Below are 7,878 nucleotides of genomic sequence, written 5' to 3' on the forward strand. Positions count from 1 at the left end.
GCAAAGTATTAAAATGACTTCTCCCACTCAACTAATCATTAAAAACTAAAAATACTTACTTATGGCATAGATTAAAAACCGAAAATCTCCTATCTAACTTAAGCTCCGATTCGAGGATGAAACCCTTACTTCGATGCTCGATTTGAGGTGCGCAAGCACTCAAGCATGAATCCGTTGGTCCCACCAACGGAACCAAAATGTAATGGGATCTCACACTCAATTGCCAAGACCCACGGATTGCTTATTCCTTCAAGCATTTCAAGCGAGCATCTATGGCTTTCTCTCACCTAGTTGATTCACCTTTGATCCTACCAGGGTGTAGTGAGCTTACCTTGATGCCCAAACAAGTTGCCTGCTCCCTCAAGTACTCCGGTAGCTCCACGATTTGTGATGCAAGCTCAAGCATCCTCGAGCCTCCTCCTCCATAGCCACACGCGAGATGAGAAAAGAAAAGGGAAGAGAAGAGAAGGAGAAGAGATGAGTTGATGGAGAGCTTTACCTCCAAGATCCCTCACCCTCACACACTCACTCCCTCACTCACTCACACTCCCTCCCTCAAGCACTCACAAACAAGCAGCAAAGAGAAGAGAAGGAGAGAAGAAGATAAGTCCACTTTTGCCACATACCAAAGAATGAGCTTTCCATTCACTTTTTGGCTATTATACATAACCTAAATCCCCTTTTGGGTGGTCATCCCTTTTTTACATGATCGGCCATTGTGACAAGGTCCTTTTTTCATTTCCTTCTATGTGCCTTCTATTTGACTTCTCTCTTGCCTATGCTCACGTACCTTTTATAATTTGCACATACAACAGTCTTAGAGGTGCCTTGCATTTAAAAATGCGCTTTTGCCTTTGACTTGATTTTAGAGGCCGTCCTTTTGCTTTTAGTCATTCTCCATCCTACCGCTTTTGTTGTGTTCGATTTCCTTCCACCTCTTTTAGGTCTTGACTTGCACTTTTTCACTTTTTCCTCTTTCTTCTTGTGCTGAGGTTAACACATTTGCTACCAAGTTAGAAGAGCAAAACAAGTAGTGAAATAATGACAGACACAAGATTAATGAAAGAGATTATGCATAAGATGCAACTAGGAAATAGAAATCACAATGAGAACCACAATTATGATGGTTGAGTGGGAACTCACACACTTCACAAGCTCTCTCTACACACCAAGAATATACAAGTAATGAACATAGTGACCATGGCCACACTCCCTACTTTTATAAACAAAAATAAATGAGTTTTCTTACCATAAAATAGGTTGTCCAATAACTAAATAAATAATAGAGTGTTGCCCATAAATGAGGGCACACATGCACATGTGAATTTGTGATATGATCACTTTTAATAGTTTTGCCATTCTTCTCCATTTATATTGCTATATTTTTTGGACTTGCTTTTATGTTTTCTTTAGTACCACCATATAATCCTCTTTAGTTGTCCTTTCTTTCTTCTCCTAGAGATTATGCACCTCTTTGAGAGAGAGAGAGAGAGAGAGAGAGAGAGAGAGAGAGAGAGAGAGAGAATGTGTGTGCACACGTGTACATGCGTGTTGTATTAACTTTCTTTTGGATGGCTCAAATGCATATAGGACAAATACAAACACATTAAGATTTTAGTTGCAACCAACTTCAGTGTGCCATTATCACAAAAAATAGAATTCCAATTTGAGATGCCATTGGCACAAAAGGAAGAAACCCATTCCAGAGTGTTGTTTTGGCACAAAAAGAAACCAACTACTAAACTAATAAAAGTTGTTGAATATTTCATGACCCTCAAGTAACTTAGTGATTAAGTTTTGAGATGCCGAGAGGCTAGGGTACAAATATAGTATGGGTGTGTATCACACAAACATGGCAATAATATCTAAAATCAAGTGTACATTGGTTGGTCCTAAGGATACCATGAATATATATACCATCCTAAGAAAACCCTTCTTGATCACTATTGTGTAGCCTTAATCTTGTCTTATAGGGAGGAGAATTTGGGAGGCTTGGCTCTAGTTACTATGCAGCTTTAATCTTGCCTTAGAAGGAGGAGAATTTGGGAGTCTTGGCTCCAACGCAAGCAATAATGTCATGTACCCTTTATACATGCGTCTTTGGTGACACACACAAGAGGAGAATCTAGGAGGCTTGGCTCCAGCTCAAGCAATAGCCCTCCTATATGTGTCTTTAGTGCATGGATGTGTCTTTGATGCATGGGCCAAGATCTTGGATGTCTAGATGCTGAGACTGCCTCTTATGTCAATTTTTCCATTTCTTTTCGTATATGCGTGCTTTTTCCTCCCTCAGCGCCTCTAGTTCCTCTGTGGCTTTACTGATCTTCTCCATCTCCGTTTGCAAATCCTCATAAAGCCCTACGATCTCTTCGTTGTGTCTTCACATGCACACTATGGCTTCGGTTTCTTCGTCCAATCTTGCTTGCCATTCGGCTTCTGTTTCTTCTTTAGCTTGTATAGTTGTTTTTTGACCTCACTGATCTCCCTTTGGGCCATGGCTATTTGGCGAGTTTTCTCCAACTGAAATGTAGCCATCTGCCACTGCCACCTTTTTCTCTTCCTTGGCTTTCTCTAGTTGAGAGAGAAGCTCCTACTTGGGTACTCCTCACGAAAGATTTGTAAGCTATCTTTGCATAGGTCCTTGGTAGACTAATATTTTACTCCTAAGGAGTTTCTCTCTAAGCTAGTATATCTCAAGGACAAAGAAGCCCAAATATAGCTTATGAGTGTATCCATGATTCTCAATAATGGCCAAAATCAATCTCTAAACAAACAATGAAAGTGACCTCGAATCTCATTCTAATTTTTATGATGGAAAATATAAAGTTGGCATATGTGCTCCCTGGGAGGTATGGAGCTATACAAGCTAGTACAATCTCTAGCTAGTGTGAAAAGTTGTGCAATTGGTGAACAACACATTCGATCCAATGAGAGAGTGTACACCCATATATCTCAAACAAACAAAAAAGCAATCATTCTTAGAGTGAGTAGAAGATGGCTTTCTTGTGTAAGACCAAAGCTTTACATCACAACATCTTGGAAATCATGGATGCCAAGCATCTCTCCATGTTGATCTCCATCCATTATAAGATGACCAAATCAACAATGGTGATCAAGGCTAGGTCCCCATAGTTGTAACCTATATAATAATGTGGGTGTGGCCAATGCATCAAATATCCACAACTTAGTGGAGGACTCTTGGAATTGCACATGTAAGCACATCCTCTCTAGATAACCCAATGCTATGTCCTCTTGGGTCAATGTAGTCTTTTTTGCCTCTCTCCTCATAGAGGTGGGCCTTGTGAATAAGACTCCTAGATATGTATAGCAACCACCCTATTCCATCTTCTCTTGTCCATAAGTAAGTATATGTGCCAATCACTTGACCCATTGTGACATAGTGAAGCACCATAGTCTTAATTTTTTGAAGGTTCAGTGAAAGCTTACAATCATGTGTATAGGAATGTCAAATGTCTTTATAGCTCATGTGGAGATTCAACTATCAACACAATGTTATCTACATACAACAAAAGGGATATCCAAGTACATGCTAGCAAATATCCTCTATCCCCTCAATATATATAGTTAGGGATCTTATCAATATGTAGTCTAAAAAGGGTGATGAGAGAGAATATCCTTGTTTCACCCCCTATAGTCGAATCAACATGGGTGTTGATATACATTGGCCAATATTTGACAAAGCATGAGAATGTAATTAATATGCAAAGTGGGATTCCTTGACTCCAATACAAATATCCCTCTTGAAAGCCTTTGCACATAATTACATTAAAAGCATATGCAAGAAGCCCTACTACCATATCTCTAGCATATATCAAGTGATTTACTAGCAAACCATCATGATTATGTGACAAGTGCAAAACCTATCAATAGCCTCTTGGACCATGCTCTCTATGAAGAAAGTACATGTATGTGGATAAGGCTCAAGTGGATCATGAAGAGAAGGCCCACTTGCCATTATGCATGGACTCGTGCATACTACCTCCATGTATTAGGAGATACAATGGGTGTGGCTAGACAATAAAAAGTCGGCAAGCCTCTCTAGAGTTCTAGCCTAAGAACAACTGGTACAAGTCTCTCTTCAACTAGGCTAAGAAAGATTTTTTCTTTCCACATATGAAGCGTCTAAAGAGTAGTAGTGTGCCTCTCTCTATAGACAAGCTTTGCTCTCATGATACTCATCATACCAATTGTTTCATGGCATCAGACTAGAGGAAGCTCTATGTGTGGGTTGTAAGTGTGAGAAAGCTTTACAAGCTATTACATGTAAAGCCTCATTGAGTAATAGTTTGAAGATCTCCCCGAGGTCTATTCATGTGTAAATTAAAGTCCATTGTGAATGACAAGCAAGCATGGTCCACTGCAACCCCAATGAGGCATGATGAGATTGTGAGATCCTAAATATATGGGATGAGCATAGGAGGGCCAAGTACATGTCCATCATGATGGTGCCACATCAATGAGTGTAGCATATGAACGCATACAACAAAGGATATCTAACTAGACCATTGAGTATAATATACCATATCCATCTTTATAAGGTACTTTATGAATTTTCCATAGATGTGAGGTCCACTCCATCTATAATCTCATTTAGATATTGCTCTTGCAGTGTTTCCTCCAATGCAACAAATAAAGGTACATGATAGCAAGTTTTCATTGCATTTAAGTCCCCTAATAAAATGACATCTCTCTCCCTCGAGAACTTTCAAATGTCCTCATTAAGAATTGAATATGGTGATTGCCCATTGGGTGAAACATATTGGGTTCTCACCCACATATTCATGGCTTGGTCATCTCCGAACTACTTGAATCATTGGATAGTAGACTTTCATAAACAAAATTGTCGCATCACTTGATCCACAACTACCATGTTTGAATATGTGTCTCTCCCTTGTATGTTGACTCCCATTTCAGGAGTTTCTCTTCCTCTAAAAGTCTCCTAAAATGTGCCAACATGAAATCTCAATGCTCCATTGCAGTTTCAAATCATTACTCTAAGGCTAGTTCCAAAGGCTTTATACCTCATTAGGTGTGTCGCTCCATAATCATGACTCTCTTGCAATAGACATACAACTTGCTTAATTCTTGGCATGCACTCCCTCATATGAGACAGCTAAGTTAGTGTGGGATCATCACCCAAGTCTACACATGTCCTTGTCCAATGACCTACACTTCATGGACAAGGACATGTGTAGACTTGGGTGATGATCCATTTTAGCCTCCATGGTGGGAAAGCATAAGATGAGGCCACACAATTTTGAGATCTCCTACACTTCACTCAAGCTATCAAATGTCTTTCCTAATGTAAAAAACAATGTGCGATCTCCTTGATACCCATCTTCATGCATAAGTTCTTGGCATCCTCCACACAATCATGTGCTTGCAGCCCCACCACTCGCACATGTAGTGCTCATATCTTTCTTCTTTGCCTCTCTTTCAACGTATCATTAATGTTGATGATGGTGGTGGCCGAGGGAGGGGGGGTAGAGTTTGAGAGCTAATTTTAACCTTTCTTGACCATTTGTATCCATTGCCCTTCCTCCGCTTGCTTTTGAGTCTCGATCATTTGTATCCATCGCCCTTTCTTGACTATTTGTATCCACTACCTTCTTCAAATTTCTTTTGAGTCTCGTTAAGTATCTCAAACTCCAAGAAGTAGCCTTCTTGGTAGTCTTCTCCTATTGAAGATCATGCACCACCTCTTTGCTCTTGGAGATTTCTTTCCCAAATTTAGGTTGGATTTCTTCCTCCTCTAACCTATGTTAGCCTAACTTCTTGAGCATTGCTAACCCTCTCTTGTGGACCTCCACCTTTGACCTTATTGATGCATACCCTATTTTGAGTTTCTTGATATTCTCTATTAAATGTTCATTTGTTGTACTAAGAGCAATATCTACTTCTCTCTTTTGTTTTTTGATGGCACTCATCAATATCGATCCTCTCCATCCTCTTGTATTGTATTAAGAGCATTATCTACTTATCTCTTTTGTTTTTTGATGATACTCATCAATGTTGATCCTCTCCATCCTCTCATATTGCAAGGAGTGTTAAAGGGAGTGCCAAATTAGTCACAAATGAACCAAAACAACTAACTAATGTGTTGGGATTGGCGAGAGGAAGTAGCTACAAGATGGTTGGGAGATGAACAAGAGATATTGACATTAATGGATAGGAAGGTGAGTAAAATTGGCACAGAGAGAGAGAGAGAGAGAGAGAGAGAGAGAGTGTGTGTGTGTGTGTGCACGCACATGGATAGAAATATGCAAACAACAAAAAGTCCTCTTGCAACAAAATGTAATTCCTTCCAAAAAGCAACGCGACAATAAAAGATTGCTAAATTATCCATAACATTGAACATATAAACTAACCCACAAATGGTTTTACCGAGATATGCATCAGCTTGTACCAAGAATGATTGGGTGGATGGTGCATCAATTGTTTGAATAACTATATCCTCATCTTGATGGTGATGCAATGGCCTAAAGAATTTTGAATCTTCACATGATTGGATGAAGAATATTACATGGATGATGGGGTAGAAAATGAAGTGAAAGAAACACCTACAAGGTGATAGAACAAAAACACAAAAATTATAATACTATGCAAATTGATTAATGCATAAAACCTCACTAGTGCAATAAACATCATTATGAACTACTCACACGCACCTCATATAATATACATGGCTTGTGCCTTTTAGATGTCGTTGGAATTCTGTGCATAATATATTCGGCACGTATGCTTTTAGAAGCACAATCAAAATACAATGCACATAGGCTGATTCAAGCTTGAACACAATATAACTTATCCAAGCAGCCTGTCATATCTCATGATGCAAATTGATATGAATTGCAATATATTTAACCTTTTAATTGCTAAAATGGAAGTTGGAAGTATACTAAAGAATGAGATATTCAAGAAAATATGCAAAATAGCATAATGCAAAGTGCAAGTTAAGAAAGTTGACAAAATAATCATGATTGCTTGCATTTATAAAGACTTTAACAATTCTGTCAAGTTAATGATTCTATCTCCTAACCTCATAGATGATAGTTGTGAATAGGTTAGAAAGGTACCTTGTCATCAACCCATGCAACAAATGTAATATGACCATTGGAATTGATAAAGATATGTCGTGGAGTTGTCTTATGTCTCATGTTCAACAACATGATTCAAATAAAGAATTGATCATTGCACAAAGGCAATTGGTGGGGAATGCCAAAAAGACAACGCAATCGTTAACTCAACCATACCCCAAGAATTTGATAGAGAGAATCTATTTGTCGTCATACAAGTTTGACATTTGTATCAAAGAAAATGATGAAAAGAAATCCTAGAAACACAACATTGAGAGTTACATATATTGTGGCAAGGTTGGTCTTGTAACAACCCTACTAAGGTGATTAGGCCAAAACAATTGTTGCCTACATTATCTAATAGAACGATGAACTTACTGGAATATCCCTCCAATCCTCCAAAACAACTACACAAAATTACCAACTTGGAAGCCCATGCTAGTGGCCAACAAATGATTGGCCAAGATGATTCTTGCCTACAACTCTACAATGGATTGCACATGGCTCTAAACATAACTTCACGTCATAGACAATACTGTAGATGCTTATGCAAGCATTGAACAATGCTCTACATGAACTATATGCACTTATTATGTAGACAATCATCCGAGCATTCTCCTCAAACGAGAGCTAATGGGTGATGTAAAGACTTCATCATAAGGTGATTGTAGCCAATTGATAAATGCACCATGATCAAAATGACACCCACAAATCTATTTTAAAGGCAATGGGATGTTTATGGTTGAAAACATCTAATCACAACAAAAGTAAATAGGGTTTA

Source organism: Lygodium microphyllum, unplaced genomic scaffold, assembly GCF_053477565.2.
Source record: "Lygodium microphyllum isolate KBCC unplaced genomic scaffold, Lygodium_microphyllum_v1.1.10 scaffold_84, whole genome shotgun sequence".
Classification (NCBI taxonomy): Eukaryota; Viridiplantae; Streptophyta; class Polypodiopsida; order Schizaeales; family Lygodiaceae; genus Lygodium; species Lygodium microphyllum.